The 19,993-nt window shown below is 42.2% G+C and overlaps 2 protein-coding genes across 4 annotated transcripts in view; both read right to left on the reverse strand.

Annotated features, from left to right (window-relative positions):
* Positions 1 to 19,993, reverse strand: part of KCNQ3 (potassium voltage-gated channel subfamily Q member 3) — a 203,934-nt gene that overhangs the window by 149,521 nt on the left and 34,420 nt on the right. The gene's annotated exons all lie outside the window — the stretch shown is intronic.
* The window catches only part of DNAAF11 (dynein axonemal assembly factor 11), a 255,970-nt gene that overhangs the window by 113,041 nt on the left and 122,936 nt on the right, over positions 1 to 19,993 (reverse strand). The window lies entirely within an intron of this gene.

Raw genomic sequence — 19,993 nt, forward strand, 5'->3', positions numbered from 1 at the left:
ACATTTCTTATCTTTCTAATGGTTTATTAAGCAAAGCAAAGGAATACTTTGGAACAAATGTCTCTTGATGTTTAGACATGTCCTGCAACAAAGGAAAACAAAGCATCCAGCAATATAATATAAAGACTCTTAAAATTACCTCAATGGAACTGCCTACCTACATAATCTAGGACAGCTGTCAGGGAAAGGTTCTGCTTAACTTAAATTCTCATTTTCTCTTCACCTCCCTGCTTTGACTTGGTTATCTTTGGCTTGTGAGATTCCTTGGGACAGAGGCTGTGTTATGTATTTTACACTGTTCTCACACTGACCAGTGGATAAGGCCTTTATCCTTGAGAAAGGTCACTGGGCACTACTGCAATGAATCCAAGCAGCACTCCCAAGCATCCTAATGTCATTTTCCTCTCTGCCATAGGCTGCTCATCCTGTCCATAATTTGAAAATAGGAACAGAGGGTAATGTAACTAAACTGCCTGTATGAAACATCTAACGTGCCTTACAAGGACTGAAGTAAGTTGATTCCATATTTCATTATTTTTTCATGTTGGCCTTGTTCCCATATTGGAGATGGCAAACTATCTTTGTGGTACACCAGAGTTTGCCCACATGACTGCCTTTTCCCAGAAGGGTTTTCTGAGGTTTCTCTCTCAACTGATTTGGAAAAGAACTCTACAGGTGGATGCCAGAGATTGAAAGCATTGTGGAAAGTTACCCACGATAGATTTCATAGAATCACAGAATGGTTTGTGTTGGAAAGGACTTTTAAGACCATCTAGTTCCAAGTCCCTGCCTTCCACTAAACCATGTTGCTCAAATGCCCATCCAGCCTGGCCTTAACACTTCCAGGGATGGGGCACTTGGGTTGCTGCAGCAGCAAATAAACGTTTTTGTGTTGTTACAGAATTTGCACCCAATTCACCTGCACTAAAATGGAGATTTCAGCACAGTGATTTCCTCTTAGAGTTCAAGAAAGGTCACTGCAGGTAAACAAAGCTCTTTTATGCTGCCACAACCTTACCTGGGGCTCTTAAATGGTCCAGAAAACAAGTAGTGTTCCATACTCTTACTGGAAGCAGAGTCTGACTTCTCCAATGTCCACTGAAAGTCCAGGAATGTAGTAACTGATTTTATGGTGTGCTCTGTATAGATGGGGATTATAAAGAGTTAGAGGGAGTCAAGTGGCCAGCTCCCTCCACTGTGAATGCACTTTCTTAGTTTATCCTTTCAGGCATATCTCAGCCTTGTAGAGGTTTCTGTGCATGAAAAATAGGAGGCAGGTACTGCTTCTGCATAAGAGCATCAACTTCAGAAGCCATAGATAAAAATGTGCAGATGAGACTAAGAAATATCTCTATGAACCTTCTCAAGAGAATGAAATGCAGCAAATGAAGGCCTAATGTTTACAGCTAAATGCTCTTTCCTACACATAAGGCAGAATTCCAGCGTCATAGAAAGCTGTGGAGAAATTAATTTTATGTGTAGTCAAGATTTCAACCCTATTTCTTTTCTCCAATGACTTCACACAAAAATAGAAATCAAATCCAAATACTCCTTATTCGAGGTAAAGGCATCTCAGCTTTTGAGATTCTGGAATGGCCTCACTATCAAATTTTATACACATATCCTGAGAAAAAGTTTGTTAGAAAATTCCATAGAAAAAAATTAGAATTCTCTATTAATGTGGCCCTTAAATGAAAACATAACAATGCTCTTTAAAGCACATGATTTTATATATATGCATAAACATAAAATCCCACTGCAATCTGGAGCTCAAAACATTATTCCTTATGTTTCATAGGGTAGGACCAAACAGACGCCAAGAATGGTGGCCCAGGTGCCATGTAATGTACAAGTGCAAAGCAGCAAGTGGTCTCTGCCCTGCAAAAACCCCTAAGAATTATTTTCCCCCTTCCCTTTCCTGAACCCAGAAAATAAAAATTGAAGTAAATACACCAAGTCTTGGTAAAGAAAATAAAATCTTGTTACAGGGGGTAACTTCTGCACAGAAGAGTATTACAGCTCTCTTCCATGACTCCCTAAATTAGCCTGAACCTCTGCTGCTTTAGCAAGATGCTGTAATTTAGAAAGTTATTCAATAATTGCACATGCACAAACCTTCATTTGCCTCCCCTGTGCTCATGCATTATGATGAAGTCTTTAATTATAGGTGAACATATATTATTATTTTTACAGGTTTCACAACTCAATGCACAGAGAGAATGAGGCACACTGGGCAAACCTCTGAATATACTTCCTCCTAGCTGCACCCTGTATCTGCACTGTGTATAACCTTGCTGCACACTTCAAAACCCTGCTGGGAAAATAAGGCCATTGGTTTCCTCACTCCCAACATGACAAATCCCTGCACACTTCACAGACACACACAAATTCCTTTTCATAAATCTGCTGTGACATCAGAGCAGTCCTGGATTTATTTTATTGAGGGAGGAGGCCGGGAGGACTGGATCAAAAGAACAATTTAATTTTTGACATCTCAGAATAAGGACACCATATTCCATTTTTCTATTCTCAAGGTTTTTTTCAGTCCACAGCACAGCTCTCACCGGCTTTGTCTACAGCTAGACGTGATGAGCACATCTGACTTGCAGAAGTGCTGTCCTATTTCCTCCCACATACACACCCACTCCTCCTCCTCCTCCTTGGGGCATCAAGGAGGAAAGTAAGGCAACTCTCCTCTTCCAGCCTCCTGACATTCCTTGGGAAGAAATTTTCTCTAGGGAAGTCCAGCTAAGACCCTTCACCTCAAGCAGAATCAGAGCTGGGAGAATCTGGGAAGAAGTCAGCTGCCAAATTTCAATGAGTTTCTTGTAAGAGACCAGAATTTACCAAAGTTCACAGTTTCTTCATATATGGAAACTTCTAGAGGAACATCAAATAAAATATCCCAAACGTAAAGGCAATACTTCTTACCAGTGCTAAACCCACAGTCATAAAGATGTGACAAGTTTCACTGTAGCATCCCTTTTTAGCACACACAAAAAATATTTCCTGATTTCATTTTCTGAAACAGCTTGGTTTTTTTGTTGAAAATTTAAAAGTTCTAGTATCAGATTTTCAGATGGGGACAATGGTCAAAATTTTGCCAGTACTGCCTAATTATTGTTAATGACAGACATCAGTACCAGCGCTGCCTATATCTGATGCAGAAGGATCTGCCTACTTACTGTCATTATGGAATACAGGAGTGCAGCAATTTCTTCTTTTCTTTTCAAAAAAACAAGTTTCTGGTGCCTTGAAACTTCAGATCTCAGCTGTTTTCCTGCATCTTGGCAGGTAGTAGGAGAAACAAGAGACTCAATGAATAGAAAATCTAAGGAGGATTTTGCGCCAGGACTGAGAGGGCTGTGTGAGCTCTGTGCTCCCACTGCCGGCTCCTGCCGCACAGCATCCTGGCTCCTGTGCACAGACACTGCTGGCTGATGCTGCTCCTGATGATGCAATCACCCCAAAACACAGCTTGTGACTTCTTCTTCAGGCAGTCAGGACTCAGTAATTAACAGCAGTAGCATCCCTTCCAGCTGCCACTTCAGTCAAAGGCGAGTCTCTCCTAAGTCTAGTAGGGAAAGGGAAGAGGGATGAGGAAGGACAAATTCTCAACCACCTTAGAACCACTAGAACAGGGAACTGAAAAAGACTTAGCAGTAACATACATGAAAAAAATGTTATCTGTTTGTGGGTTTAGAAGTGTCGGGTAACCCAGGGAAGTTACCTGTTCTGAGAATCATAGAATCATTAGCATTGAAAAAGACATGTAAGATCAAGTCCAATCATTAACCCAGCACTGCCAAATCCACAATCAAACCAAGTTCCTAGAGTGCCACCTCTACATGTCTTTGGAACCCTTCCAGGCATGGTGATTCCACTCTTTTCCTGGGCATCCTCTTCCCATGCTTGACCACCTTTTCAGTGAAAACTTTAGATAAACATGTGTGGTTGTTTGCAGGTTGCTGTACATTCATAACACACTAAGCAAAGCCAACATGCAGAGGACTATGGCCCAAAGCAGTGTGGGTTTGTCAGTACTTTCCCAGCTAAGTATGACATTGTTCTGCCCATCCTGAGCCAAACAGGAGCTGAGTAACAGCAGCACTGCACCAAACGTGAGCTGAGCAGCTGCTGAAATGGGAGCATGAGCAAGGGCTGCTGCACAGCCAACTAAGGCTGAGCAAACAACTTCCACCTTCCTGCAGCAGGCCAAGGCTTCCTCTGTGGGCTCTCACAGAGCTCTTTCCATCAGCACATCTGAAGCATTCATGAAACAAAAGCTCAGTCTCCCACCAACACTGGGGGAACCAAGACACACTCTGGGCAAGCTGGCAGGGAACTGGCAGAGCTGAACACTGGAGGCTGCTCTTCCAGGCTGCAGTCAAGAGCACTGTGATGTAAAGCTGCAGCGCTTGGCTGGCAATATTTTTTACTATGTTTTTTTCATTAATGAGCCTGAGGACCTCTGGGTTTGCATTAAGGGCTACTCTATATGAGTGCTTAAACATCAACATTCAATTGCACAGATTATCTCAGTAAGAACGAACCTGTGTCAAATTTGCGCAGTGCCCACTCTTCAAAGAACATCCTTCTCGCCTTTCATGAATTAAAAGTCATTCTCATGTGCATTCCTTTGCACTATAACTTTCTGAATGTTACTGTTTCAATGCTTCTCCACTTGTGCATCCATTTTTCACATGGGGAGGCAGATGGCATGCTCTAGCAAAGGATGGGAGAATATTCAGGGAAACAACATTCCCTAGATATTAAGGGAGAAATAATACAGTGGAAAGAGACTCCTTTAAAATAGTGTGTTGAGGTTTATTTGATATCAATGTGCCTCCATTGTATTCTAGTTGATATCAGCAAGAACCTTCTGTTTACTCTTATCATCCCTGTTTGTATTTAGATTTGGACAATTTCACAGGCAGTAAAGAGGGTAGGGTACCCAAACAGAAACACATCCCAGACTTAGTCCTGCATTTTTTAAAGTGAGGTTTTTATCTCCACCATCTCAGAGCTAATAGTTAGATCTCAGAGTCAGTTATTGGGAAGAGGAGGGAAGAAAATCTAATCTGCTGATTTATTAAAATATGTTAATGCTTTACAGTGTAAATCTTGAACAGGATGTGTATGTAGGCAGTTGTTTGCATCTGCTCAATGCTTTATTTGTGACTGAATGGAGCAGGAAGGTAGGCACTGGAGGGGGAGGGTGGGTATTACTTTCACCCAACTGACATACAAAAAGCTTATACTGCCAAAAAATTCAATGTTCTTGTTCAGCTGACCACTTTCAGTACATTTCTATTGTCAGACAGCTTAGTATCACACTTTGTGACCTGGTGACCACTACCTGGAACACCAGTGTAGATGTAGCCCTTAAGTTTGGCTCAAATTTGATTTCTGAGGAGCTGTTAGGAATTTGCCTCTCCAGGGCAGATCTTCCACATCCTGTCTGTGGGCTCCTTCTTCTCGCAAAAAACAGTATTTAATACAGTTGTCTCAGCTGCAGTAAGTTGGGGATGCCAAAATAAAATATTAGATGCTGTATTTTATAGATTGACATAGGTAATCAATATGACAGTGTATATGAGCAAAAACTCAGACATAAAAGCAATCATTCCACCCTACACATCTCTGCCAGGTTCTCTCAAGCCACATGGACTTAATAAAGCATCAGAAGTGGCTCACACTGGGAAAGTTTCCCTCCTACCAGCAAAAAAAAGCAGAGTCAAGGTGTGTCATAGGTTAGCAAGCATAGTCCCGGAAGGGATGTCCTTGCTGAGGGGTGCTTACAGTTTCCTCTGGGAACTGATAGAACCTATCAGCTGGCCAGTTTGAATATGGACAATTCTTTAAGCCACTTAAAGTTGTGATCACCTCTGTGATCCACATTTAAGAATAGACAAACTCCCCCTCCAAACTCTCTCTTGTTTCCGGTGCTGGGACAGGTGGCTGCAGGCCCCGAGTGGGGGCCAGGCCACGGCCATCCTGAAGCCATGGACCTGTTCCAGCCGTGGAACCCCCCCCACTGCCTTGCCGTGGGCAGCTGGAGCGGCTCGGCTCTCCCCCCTCTCCACTGCGATAAGCAACATTCAACATTCCAGCTGCAAAGCTGCAAGGCCGAGGTGAGATTAACCCTTTTTATTGCTATGAAGAGCTGAAAACCTGAGGGAAGAGAGAGAGGAGATGCTTAAAGCTGAAATTCTGTTGTGAAGCTATGATATATCAGAGTATCCCGTTGTAATTCCATGAAGATCTGGGGGGTGGAGTGTTCAACTCGTGAGCAGAAGCACCTGCGCTGAGATAGGCAGATGCTGAGGCAGCTGTAATTTCATGAGAAGTTTGGACAGGGAGAGATGAACCAGATGAGGACTTTTGCTCCAAATGGAAAAGGAGAAGACCTCAGTCCCTAGAGATGAACCAGATGAGGACTTTTGCTCCAAACGGGAAAGGAGAAAACCTCAGTCCCTAGAGATGCTCCCAGAGACAGTCCTAACGATGAAGATGATGAAGACCCTTTGCTCCCAGGGAAGGAGAAGGGCCTCTGTTTTTGTTTCTGAACGGCTCAACCTTCAAATTGTACCCCAAAAAACTTCAAGAGTGGACCCTCGAAAGCAGTTGCGGGAAAAGCTGCAAGTCGGGGGAAAGGACTCACACGCAGGCAGAGAGACTCCTCTTCCTAAATGGACTGAACAATATTTGGAAGTGGGTGGCTGTCTCGTTGTGATACTGTTTTCACAGCATGAGCAAGAAGAGACCTCTCTTTCTAAACGGACTGAACAAGGTTATTATGGAAGTGGAAAACAGACTGAACATCTTAAGGGTTGTCTTTTTACATTGTCAGTGGGAGAAGGGAGGAAGGTGGGGGGGAGGAGGAGAGTTCTGAAGGTGGTATAATTTTTTTTTCCCTTCTTTTAGGTCTGTTAATAAACTTCTTTATATTCTTTCAAGTTTGGTGCCTGCTTTGCATTTCTCCTAATTCTTATCTCACAGAAGATAAACAGTAATGAGTATTTTAGACCAAACCACTACACTAAATTGGTGTTTCTGCCCGCTTACAAACCCAACCCACGACAAGGTGTTTCAGTTATTTTCTGTGAATTGCTTTTTCAGCCAAAGATCAGATTTTAGAGTTTTTGACCACAGCTTGAAACCCAATAACAATGGTGATGTATCAGCTGGCAACTTTACCTTCAGCTGTGGTTTGGCTATCTTTGGGACACCTCAGCTCGGGACTGGTGGGATTCTGCGTGATTTGCTTTTAAGGTCTTAAGAGGAAATTTAAGACACAACCCTTTGCTTTGGGAACATTGACACAAGCAAAATAAAAGTGATATGGTAGCATTTTATGTTTCCCTCAAATGTGCTTCCCTCAAGTTATCCAAAGAAATTTAAATTCAAAAACATCAGTTTCAACTAAAAGTCATTAGCAAATCAGTATCTGAAATGCTCGGTGAAGAATCAATAATATTTTTTTGTTTGGTCCAAGAACTTGAAAATTCTTGTTTTGATGATTCCCATTCAAAATATTCCTGAGCAGTTTCAATAATTAAAATAAAACCAAAAAAAACCAAACAAAAAAAAAAAAACCCAAAACCACAACCAAAAAACCCCCGAGAACATAATTTTAACTCTGAGTTTCAGTTATAGATCAATACACTGAAACTTGTCATAGTCAACAAGTTTTGGGTTGTTTTTTGTCTCAGCTCAGCTACTGATAACCGTTGGTATAAAACCAATGAGCATAATACAGGTTCTTTTGTGTCAGGTAAATTAACTTCATTAATTGACCAAGGAATAGTTAACGAGCCCAGAAAAAGAATTAGCAATTGGCAGACAAGTAGGTGATAGAGAATTTAACAATCTCAGAACATACAATTTGTTATTTTTGAATTCTTTTATTTTTCTCATAACACTACTGTTGACACTCAGTTGTGTTTAAGAATGCATCCATCTATCTCCTCTCCCAGCAAATGTCACCTAGAAAAGACTCAGCTTTCAGTCTCTGATTAGAAGCTTTCAAGCAGTGAGTGGGAAGTGGGGCAGATGTTGCAGTAACTCTATTACATTCCTGCACAAACCACCTCTCTGCAACCAACTTGCAGCAAGCTGCTGTTTTCACCCACAGCTGAGAAAGGTTCAAACAAGATTTTATTCCTAGAATGATCTTCAATTTTAAATACTCCATAAAACATTCCTTCTGCTGCATGAAAGTTGCTCATTTCAGAAATATCGCACTAGGTCTATCAGTGTCACAAAATTTAAGAGTATCCAGGGTCATGCTGCAAGTGTCCAAATATATGTCCAAAATGGAAAAATGTCTCTGTGACTTGAAAATGCAATTAAAGAGTCAGATCCTGAAGCACAGGCAGTTTCTTACCCATGCCAAAGAGGTGACTTCAGCACCTTCCATTACACTTTAAAATTTCTGATGGCAATGCAAACATATGGGCATGAACCTTGTTCTGAGATTAAACTGCACTGTGCTGCTTTTGTCACAGCTTCTTGAAAAGCCCAAGCAGCCTGATGGCTCAAACACTGGTGAGGAACAGCCACACATTTTGTTATCTCCTGACTTTTGGAAATCTTGCGATGCTTTTGCACTTGGAACCTGACTCCTCAAAGCCTGAGAGGTTCCTTCTGAGCCCTTATGATGGTCTTGACACAATTTACTGGGATTCCATTTCAAGTGGCAGAAATTTTCTTGAAGCTCTTTGGATTCAGATCCTGAAAAGCATCCTCAGAAGAGTCAGTGGGCCTATAGAAATAACAATCTTGTTTATAATAATTGAACCTATTGGAATTTTTGCATAATATTTGAGAAAGGCTGAAAAGTAGATAACCTGTGTTCTCCTGCCATGGATCCTGAAAAATTTTGGGGCTGAAGAAGAAAAGTCAGAGTACTGAAACGCCCTTTCCAACGCCAGGCTTTTTGATGACCCACAGCTTTAAGTGTTGAAGTGGACACACTATAGTCCAAAACTCATTTGATTCATTCAGGAAAACATACAAAGAAGGAAAAGGGAAGTTTCTCTTTCCACAGACGTTCTTTTCAGAGCATCACAACCAAAATTTTGTATTGGTCTGCTAAAACAGATTCTGGGAGAAACAATATTTTAGACACATGGAGTTTTTAAGCCTTGAGGGAACCTCAAGGTTGTGCAGGCTCCTCCCCACAGAGCTTGCTTAAAACATCAACTTCTATCTGACATTGTGCATGCTGTTGTGGAAGAAACAAACTTTCAAACCGACTTTAAAACCAGTGGACAAGCCACCAGTATCACATCCACTAAGTTTTTTCAGTACAAGATATCTTCTCTGTGTCTTTTTTTTTGTAGCAGTTCCCTCAGTTTCTAACCACTGTCTCATTTTTGCTTTTTCTGCCACAGCAACCAACTCTCAGCAATGTCTTTCCCATGTAGCTTTCCACAAAGTACTCTTAATAAAGTTAGGAGCTTAACAAAAATCTTTCCCTGGATAAATTAAATATTTCCATTTTCTGAGGTGTGTTTCTCAAAAAGACATTCTGAAAACCTCAAATATGTCTTGCAATACTTTACCAAAACCTTTCTAATTTTTTCAAAAACCTCTTTTAAATTTAGATACAGTACAGTGTCTACCAAATTAAGCTACCTCCTGAATATTCTCCTACTCCTACAGACAGGATCCTATTCTCCTTGTTATCTGTTGATTGACTAAGAATTCCGACCAAATGACTCTGAAAGCAATTCACTGGAGGAAGTATTTCACTGCATTCTGCACATGTCATTACCACCATCATATGACTGGGAGGGAAAGAGTTGTTTAATGCATTCAACAGTATTTATCATATTGTATTCACCACATTAATATTAAATAAGACAATACTGCATCTAGAATTTATTTTTCTCTTTTTGCTCAAAGCTTTAAGCCTTCTAACACAAAATAAATATGGGTCCAAAAAAGTAAACTAACAGATATTCAAGGCTGTGTTAATTGGGCTCCCTGTCTCCCTGTCACAGCCAGACAAAATGCTATTTACAGCCAGATGCTAAAAATTAATTGCATCTGTGGCTGAATGGAAACCAGGAAGGAGCTTCAAATGCCAGCAGGAGAACTGAGATGCAGAGGTTATCCCGTTCATACGTCATATGGCAACAGCCTGGGAAATCTTGTGCATTTCCCACAAATAATCTAATTAAAATGAGAAGAGGGAAAGACATTTGTCAAAATATGTGCTGGAATTATGCAAATAGATGAGAGAAAATAAACCTCTGTGTTTGCACCCAGGGAAAAAACAAAAAGCTACCTATTTACAGCCAGCTCCCCTGGCCTCAGATGCTCTGTGCAAGGGCTGCTGCTGGCACAGCTCTCTTCACACTTTACACCCAGTTTACCCAAGCTTTATCCCTAACTGCAATGATGTCCCTCCAGCTGGAGAGGCAAATCCCATCCCTGGAAGCGTTCAAGGCCAGGATGGACAGGGTTTTGAGCAACTTGATCTGAATTTGGGTTGGCCATTGTTGAAACACGGCCAGGGAAGGAAGTGGCCGAGCAGGTAAAGGCACCTCAAATAGCAAAGAAGTGAAATCTTGATGTAGGACAAGGAATAGGACAAATTTAGATAGAAAGTCTTGTCCTTCTTTGCAAAGTAACTGTAAGATGCTCTGTTGAAATACAATTTAATTGTATTAATTGTGGACGACATCAGCAACTGTACTTACCTAAACTGGGATACCTTAACAAACCAAAGGTCTTTATTTCTGGAAGAAACATCCTACTACCAAAAAGTTTCACTATGAAAAAGCAGACAGCATCTAGCAATCTTAGTTAGTTCTTGCATGGCATTTAAAGATCACATGAAGAACAAAGCAGCCCTGCTTGTGTGTTTCTCTGTGTGTTTTCTCCCAACCCAGACCTATGAAATCTTTCAACCACTGTGGCTAGCAATCTACAACTCAAAACAACATCTGCTTAGATTCTCATACAGTTCTTCTGAAGCATGAGCTGGACTGAGAAGATAGTCAAACACTGAACAAGCTCCCTTTGAAGGTGGTCATGACCCCAAGCCTGTCAGTGTTCAAAAAGTGTTTGGAAAACACTCTTAGATATTTGGTTTAACTTTTATGTTCACCTGTGTGGAGTTAGGAGTTGGTTTTGATGACCTTTCTGAGTCTCTTCCCACCCACAGTTTCCACAGTGGAAGGTGTCCCTGTCTGTGGCAAAGGGGTTGGAACCAGTTGATCTTTAAGGCCACTTCCAACCCAAACTATTCTGTGATTCTATTAAACCCTTCAAAGTTGTTAAATATTTGCTCAGGTGTCTGATCTGCAGGTAGGAAATGCTCATTATCAAGCAAAGATCATTCACTGGAGCTCTAAAGGATGGAGAAGTTTTAACCACCCCCTTCACCATCCTGCCCTTCAAACAGCAAGACAAATTAGCGGTGATTCAGCAATAAGTTAACCCCCCTCCCCACCTTTCCCCTCCTCATCCTGCCCCAGACTGCAGCCTGCCATAAAACAACCCTTTGCTCAGCTGAGCAGTCCTGTAATAAAATTGTTGACCGGGAAAACAGAATAAAGTCAGCTGGCTAAGTGATTGCATAAAAGAATGATTAATGGCAATATTTGAGCTATTTTCTTGCAAATGAGGTTATTGGGAAGGACACATTGAAATTAACTCTCTTCACTTACTTACTCCATCTTCAGGAATTTATTATAGTTCTGGAAAGGAGATAAAAGCTGTGAAAACTTATAAATGATCTTAAAAGAGTTGCCACAAGCCCAAGCCACATACTATGATGGGAGCTCTCAAGTCACATGATAGGGTAAAAAATCAAGATGATGAGTAGATATTCAAAAGGCAAAGCTAAGAAGATTGCGGGACTGTGTCTCCTGAGGCAATATTGTAGGGGATATGCCCAGGACCATATTTCTCTGTGATGACAGGACAATCTGGGAAGTGTCACTGGCAGCAGGAGCTTAACCAAGAGTAGCAGAGGTAGCAACAGCAAGGCGTGCAACAGTGTGGAACTCAAGCAGGAGCTGCATCACTCAACCTGAGCCCAGAAGGGCCTGTGAGGGGTATGTGCACCAGCAGGGCATTGCCATGCTGAGACAGGTCTCATTTGGCCTCAGGTCTGAGGGGTCGAGCAGAAAATGAAACACTTCCATCGCACAGCCCTCTTAGACCTTTACAGGTCAAACACAGTGCACAGGGCTCACACAACTGCTTCCTCCTCTCCAAAGGATGCCTGCGCCTCACACCCTTGCAGTGCCTGGGTATGACCTCTCCTGTGTCCGCAGGTACCACAGAATAAGCAGAAGTGCTTTGCCAATCTGCCAGCTGTCCCCAGTACCCAAGGGAAAGGGCCCCAAGAGAAGCAGTACTGGAGGCAGGAAAGAAGCATGGCACGTGACAAGATGTCCAGGAGATGCCTCCTAGGTGCACCATTTCCCCCATTCAGCATCACCACCTCATGACATCTGAGTGCTGTTGACACCTGCCCCCATCATCTGTCTAGACACGGGTGTCACCCAGGGACCACGGCAGTACCATCCCCTGAAGAAGAAAATCGATCAGAGGTCAGACCCCAAAGTGCACAGGGAGAGGCAAATTCCAACATATTGTGCAGGGCCTGAAAGGGAAGTGGGAGAACACCAGTAGGAGATAGATCCAGGGGCCTCAGCAGCGGTCATCAATGAGCACTGACCGATATTATCAATACACAGCAGGACTGAGACTATTCGTGAATGCAGGAATGACTCAGCCAGTGCCACAACAGAGACTGTGCAGCTGATATATTTTTTGCACAGAAGATAAAAGCTTAGAAAATAAGTCAACAGACCTAATGACAAAGGCAAAATTCAATGCAGACTCTGACTGCAAGAGCAGATAGCATCCAGAGGAAATTTTGTCATTTGATGGATGCAAAAGAATAACAATGCACCCTTTTTTAAACCATGTTCAGAGAGATTTAAAGGCTTTGGAAGAGAAGAGTAGATAGAACTCATATCTAGGATTGACAAACTAAAAAGATCTGTAAGCCTGACCTACACTTTTGGCTGCTTGGACAAGATTATTTTATTCTGAAAAAGGGAAATATCTGTATCAATAGTGATTTTAAAGTCACATTGAATCAAATCTCAAAAGTATGAAACTACATCCTTCCATCTACAACAGAGAACAGGAAGTGTTAGATCAGGATAAAAACATTACTGAGATGGACGATTGTCAGTTTTATTGGCAGATGAGCCAGGAAAATAGGAGGTCCTAGAAGAAGTACTCACACTGTCATTTTCTAAAACAGCATCAGAACTTAAAATCTTCCATCAGCTTTCATCTAATCCCTGGCCAAATGTCTTCAACCCAATCCAGTCCCATCTGAAGTATGTTTTTAATCCCAGGCTGCACATTGAAGTTCAAATGTCCAAAAGCATATCTTTATCTAACAAATTCACGCCTGACTGTTTGTGTTATTTGGATTCCATGGCTCTTTTAAAGACATCCTCATTTCCTTCACGGGCTGGATCTAGGCATGTTTTATGCATTTAAGAGTTTTGCTAACCTAAAGCTTTAATCTCCTTGTAATTTTCTACCCACCTCAGGACTGGAGACAATAACGTTTTCCTTCCACCATTTGTCTGTGTTGTTAGTTGTAGTTTCTTTGGCTGTAAAGCCTTTAGTCGCGAGGACAGAAAATACCCTAGAGCAAGAATTCTATCTCCTTATCTGTTTTAATAATGCATAACAAAAGATTGGTAATAACCTAATATAAAAAGCAAGATCAAACAAACAAAAATATTCTCTAACAAAATTAAACTGTTCTCAAATGTACACTTCTTGTTCCTCAAAATATCAAAACCAAATGGTTTTGAAAATAACATATTCAATCTTCCCAGCAACTATTTAATCTTTTTTTTCTTAAGAGCAAGAGTTGGCTCATGTGTTTTGCTATTGAATAGGAAAGCAGCTCTAAGATACTAGCCACAAACTGTTTATCTTCCCAAGAAATTAGAATCCTCAAATCTACTCCTCTTTTCCTCTGTGAACTTCCAGGAAATGTATCTAGCCAGAATGTGCTACTCATGCAAGGAGCAACAGCTCTTGAAAAAAACCATGAGAACTCCACATGAATTCTGCAACATACCTGTTGGTAATGCTGACTCATGATGCATTTCCCAGCCTGTACATAGCACTTAATATGCAACATTCAAAGTACCAAAGTGAGCACTGAATAAAAGTGAAAAATGCAAAATCTGGCTGAAAGTTGAATTCAGACATTCTTCTCAAATTGTACCCAGAATAATATCCCCCAGAAGAATTTCTCTGTCTTAGTCCCAGCTCAGGGAATTCAGTCTTCTTTCTTTTCATAATTACATTTCTCCAGGAGATTAATGTCTGAATTAACTTTGATTCATGTCCAGAAGGTCCTGATTCTCCTTCAGGGAGCCATCAGCTCAGGCAACCCTCCTTTGGGCCAGACACTGAGCCATTGCAACAGTCCCAGTGAGGTGTGGGCCACTAGTCTGGGTCCAAGCACTCGTCTTGTGGTTGTCCACAACTCGTCTTGTGCTTGTCCCCTTTTCCCTTGCCTGATGCTCATCTTCCCACCTACAAGGAACCCTCTTTTCCTGTAACCCACACCAGTAATATATCTCTGTTGGGCCATGATGAATGAAGAACTATCATGTCCCCAAGTAAGTCAGATGATTTCTCTTTTAAAAGTAAAACAAAATGGGCTGGTTTTTGGAAGGTCACAGTTGAGCATTTCTAGACATGATATAGAGAATTTTTCCACCTCATTCAAAATTGTAGTTTCAAGGCTCCCAACGGCTTTGGGGAAAGCCCCTTTTTCAGCCCCGAGCTATTTTCTGCTTTGAAGGTACTTGTCTCTGGGATAAAGCTTTTATCCCTGGAATGAGGATTAGGCCTTATTCTTCCTCTGATGTTTTGCTAGTCTGGAAATATTCCTGAAATCTACTGCCCTTTTCAGTCCAGGAGCACTGGCAGAGCTAAACCCTGAGTCCTTGCACTGGTGGAGACGTGCTCCTAATTTTCCTACCTAAGACTAATTTTGACTTAGATTTCATTGTTTCCCAATGAAAATACACCATTTCCTGACACTCAATGTCAAACTGAGTCAGGCATCAGAGTCATCATTGCTCTACTTAATGCCTCCCACCCAGGATGTTAATTACTCAAGCTATGGAAGAACCCATGCAAAAGAGAAGAAAACTGGGGCAGAGAGACTGAGGTGTGCAAATGAGGCTGTTACTCTTTTCCCAAAACCTTCAGGTGAGGCATCTATAATCCTTTTCCTCAGTTTCCAACTGCAGCCTGCACAAACAGCCCAAACCCACTGTACCGGCAATTCAGACTCCTCATTTCAGTTTCTAGGAGTAACCTACAACAGCTGGTGTCCTCAGAGGTGGTGCCTGCCAGGATACAAAGCCTAACAAATCCACCTCCACTCCTACCTGCATCACGTGAGTTTCAAAGGACCCAAGTAAAATAATTTTCTCTTTCTGTTAACACATTATTCTCCTTGGAAAAGCACTTCCAGAAACCTTGCAAAGGGGGGGTTACACAAGAACTAGAAATTATTATCATCATTATTATTACTAGTACTACTACAATTCCTCCAGACAAGCTTCATAGCAGTGCACAATACAGCACTGAGCAGTCAAAAAGAGATTTTGCACCAATAAATACCTTTAAAACAAGCTTAGTGATGAATCACTTAACCGTCACATTTTGCTTTACCATTGCATGATTGCACGTAGCATAAAAATATTAATTAATTCCCACACCAGCAGGAGGGGAGGAACTGCCAGTTCAGCTCAGCCTTAGGTCTCCGCAGTTACAGCATCTCATCTCCCACAGGAGAGTTCAGAGGAAGGTATCAGAAATCTCACAGCTACCCAGAACAGAGGAATCCAACCTAAAGGAAATTCTTGTTCTAACCTCATGTTATTTGGAAGCTAAAACTAGAATGATAAGGCAACATTCATCACCCAAGGCAGACAGGCAGCACCTTGTCATTCTGGCAGCCAAAGGAGAATGGGATGCTAAATTATTTGCCTAAGGCATTAGGGCCATGTTTGCATTGAGGAAACTCCCTACAATGTGACCACATCAGTGAAAAATCCATAATGCAGTCATCTGCATTGGCTCGAGGCAGGGCTTAAACTGCTGCAAACCCCTCTAGAGTCTATTTTCAGATTAAAAGACATCATCTGTATATGCAAACTGCCTCAGGGATGGCACAAGTGACAGCTCCCAGTACCAACCGCACCAGACCAGTCCTGCACTTGGATCAGCCAGAAGCTCAGCAAAACCCAGGTGTGAGTGTGCAACATTTTGATTCAGCTGAAGCTCGTGTTGTGATACAGCCTGTGGTAAAAGCAAGCCCTCCTATGGGGAGAGAATTCCCTTTCCTACTGTTGCTGCCCTCTCTGCTGCGCAGCATTGCAGCAGTGAGCAACAGGCTGGGCTGTGTCACGGGGAAACCCCTTGGCTCTCGTCACAGGTTCATGGCTGCCCATGACAAGCAGATGTATCTTTAGCTTTGGCTCAAAGATGTTTGTGAAGCTGTCTAAATAATTCATCTTTAAGAGCTCATGCCAACCTTTCCAAGGGCATGCTCCACTGAGAGCTGACAGCCAGAAGTCCCCACAGTGCATCAAGCTCATATGGAAAACGTGCATGGAAACTAAGGCAGCTCGTCATGCTACACCGCAAACACCAGGCAGAATGAATAAATTCAAATGCCTGACACAGACCATTGTCTCATTTTGCTCCTGCTGCCTGCAGTGCTGCTGCTGGGTTGTTATTTGCACAACAAACCCAGCCCTGATCTGCTCAATGCGCAGGAATCGATACTGCTCTTTGGCAGGCTCTGCAGTTATGCACAGTAATGAAAACTAAAAGGGGCTTCCCTGGAAGATGGAAAGCTATTCTATCACCATTAGGAACCCACGGATTATACGATAATAATTTCTTCACCAAGTCCATAAATGCATGAAAACACAAGAAGGCACTAAACTGCGTGTGAAGATTTCAAATGACAGAGAATCTTCCACACTCTTACTAAGCCCCAGAAAATTCCTCAGCCCTTTCCATGGTATGCCACAAAGCCATTACCAGCAGATCACGGAAAGAGAAATAGTTTATTGGACAGCAATTTTTTTCAAAGCTAAAAAAATAAGTGAAGATGTTGAATTAATTGATGAAGACATTGCCTCCAAGATGACTGAAACCTGGACGAGTTTCACAGGAGAACAAAAATCCCACCAGTAAACTCAGGGGGTTGATTTTGAAACATCTAGTTGCAGCTCCATTTTCCTTTGTGGAGGTTTTTCCTGCCTCATCCCAGGCAGTCCATTTTCATGCACACATTGTCTGCATGGCTACGTGGCAGGGAAACCCCCATCTGCTCCCCTTGGATTTACACTCAGCCGTGACAAATTACTTCAGCTTCAACTTTCTGCTAGGAGATGCATATAGAAAATGAGGTCAAAAAGGCTCATTTTAAATAATTCATTGTGAAAAATTCTCCCTGTCTTTTCTAAGCCTGTGCAGCCAAGAGGAACCACCAGCTCTCTGGAGCCAGCAGAGCTGATCCGTGTGTTTGCTCTGCTGCCTGTGGCTCTGCTCTATCTGAGGGACGGCAAAGGCGGCACCACAGCAGGGGTGTGGGAGTGAGGAGATCTGGATTACTCTGTTCCAAGCACCAACTGCCTCCATGTGTCAGCCTGGGAGAGTGAGAAGCATCAGTTTGGAGATCAGAAGGGACAGGGTTGGTGCTGGAAAATCTCCACAGTGAAATCCCCGATCCACATGATATGAGAGGCCAGGCTGACTGATCATAGTGGGAGGAACACAAGAAAATCTGTGGGGGACTATTAGGATTATCTGCCCTGATTTTGTGGTGTAATACAGAAATTAACACACAAATTTTCTGGAATCCAGTCAGTTATTTTTGGTTAAGTGAAAGAGATATTTTCAGTGAAAGGACTTGCTGGCAGGCAGCACTTGGGCACACCTCCTTGATTCATCTGTCCTAATAGCTAATCACTCACACTTTGCATACACAGACTTTTCCTTCAGTCCAAACTCTGTTGAAATTACTTTGCCTGTCCCTGTGTTCAAAGGCCTCATTCCTCACATCCATCCCAGTTTTACTGAAGCACAGTTCTTCTCCCCTGACTGGGGGAGATGGCACCTGCTGTTGAAAGGCAGAAGAAAAATCTTCAATCAAAAAAAAAAACAAAACAAACCAACCCAACAAACAAACAAACAAACAAACAAAAAAATCAAGCCAAAACCCAAAGACAAACCAAATCAAGCAAAACAAAAAAACAAACAAAACAAAAAACAAACAAAAAACCAAAAACCCTCCACTTTTAGTGCAACATGGTAAAAGACAGAGGAAATCCTCATAAAAGGATGTGCTGGGCTGGGAAACACTGGGGCCATAAAATCAAGTGTCTGTAATCTACAGCAAAGATGCTGTTCATGCTGTTATGTATTTATCTGGTTTCTTGGTTATTTCTGTAGGCTCACACTCTTTCCAGCTGTGCTTCTCTTTCCAGAGGGACTGACTGACTCTCATTTTTCCTCAGGCTTAACACACTCATTTACAAGCGTCTTACGTGACAACACAACCTAATTTCAGTTTATTTGTCCAAGCAAATGGTATGTCTGCAGTTTGGTACTTGGCAGCTCTAAACTGGGCAATTGTTTCGGTATCACCTAGTAAGTTATTGGTGTCCACTGGGAACATGCAAAGGCTTGTTCCAAAGTGCTGGCAGCTGCCAGGGTCTCGTTACCTTCAGAAACACTCCACATCTCCAAGTCAGTCTCTTATAATTAAGTTATTGACTGCCATTACTAATCTGCTTTTAAAGAATTTTAGTACCTATATGGGCTTTAATTTCTGCCTATATCAGCTTATTTTGAGCATCAAGACAGGTAAGTCCTTGTTGGGGTTCCTCCCCCCTGCCATGTGGTCCTGGGAGAGGGGCCCTGGGGTAGAGGCAGGGCCTATGGGGTTTCCCTACTCCCTGGTCAACCTCCTTCCCCATTGGTTGTTTTGTGTTCCCCTGCCCAGGAAGGACCCTCGGGTCCCGTGATTGAGCAGTTCCTCGACAGAGCTCTGGCCACGCGACTGGAAAACAAACATCTCTGAAAATATCTACCAAGAATCAATCCTTCTATTCTTTTCCACAGGCCTTGTTGTCTGATACACATGTTGCAAGAATCCCCACTGCAACAAGTCCTAAATAATGAAAGAGATGGGTTTCTATTAAATGGATGGAAAGATTTAATTATTTTGGGAACCATGTCTTGATCAATTTTTGCCTAAGAAAACATTTTGGAGACCCAGACCTAGAACATATTGATTACAAGGCTCTGCTTAATTCTAAACCTACATGTAAGTTTGAAGAGGTCCACTCCTGCATCTTAAGAGAGATCATCTGGAAAGGAACATTATCTGGAGAGGAACTGTTTAAAAGGGCAGGTAGTGGCAGGACAAGGGGGAACAGCTTCAAACTGAAAGAAAGTAGGTTTAGATTATTGATATCAGGAAGGAATTCTTTACTGTGAGGGTGGTGAGGCACTGGCACAGCTTTCCCAGAGAGGCTGTGGCTGTCCCCTCCTTGGAAGTGTGCAAGGCCAGGTTGGATGGGGCTTGAAGAAACCTGGTCTAGTGGAAGGTGTCCCTGCCCATAGTAGGAAGCCTGGAACCAGGGGATCTTTAAGGTCCCTTCCAACACAAACCATTCTGTGATTTCATGATTTGATGCTCTTAAACTGTTAAAAGTGAAAGACAGCAATGCACATGTGGAGTGTTTCACAGAGCTGGCATTTAAACACTAATAGCAACAAGCACGTAGACTTCTGGGGATACACGGGGCTATAGCTGTCTTTTTAACTAATTCAAAATACAAATTTCCTGTAGAAGTTTGTTTTGCAAATGACCTACCATATAATGAAA

Source organism: Corvus cornix, chromosome 2 (assembly GCF_000738735.6).
Source record: "Corvus cornix cornix isolate S_Up_H32 chromosome 2, ASM73873v5, whole genome shotgun sequence".
In the NCBI taxonomy this organism is placed as follows: domain Eukaryota; kingdom Metazoa; phylum Chordata; class Aves; order Passeriformes; family Corvidae; genus Corvus; species Corvus cornix.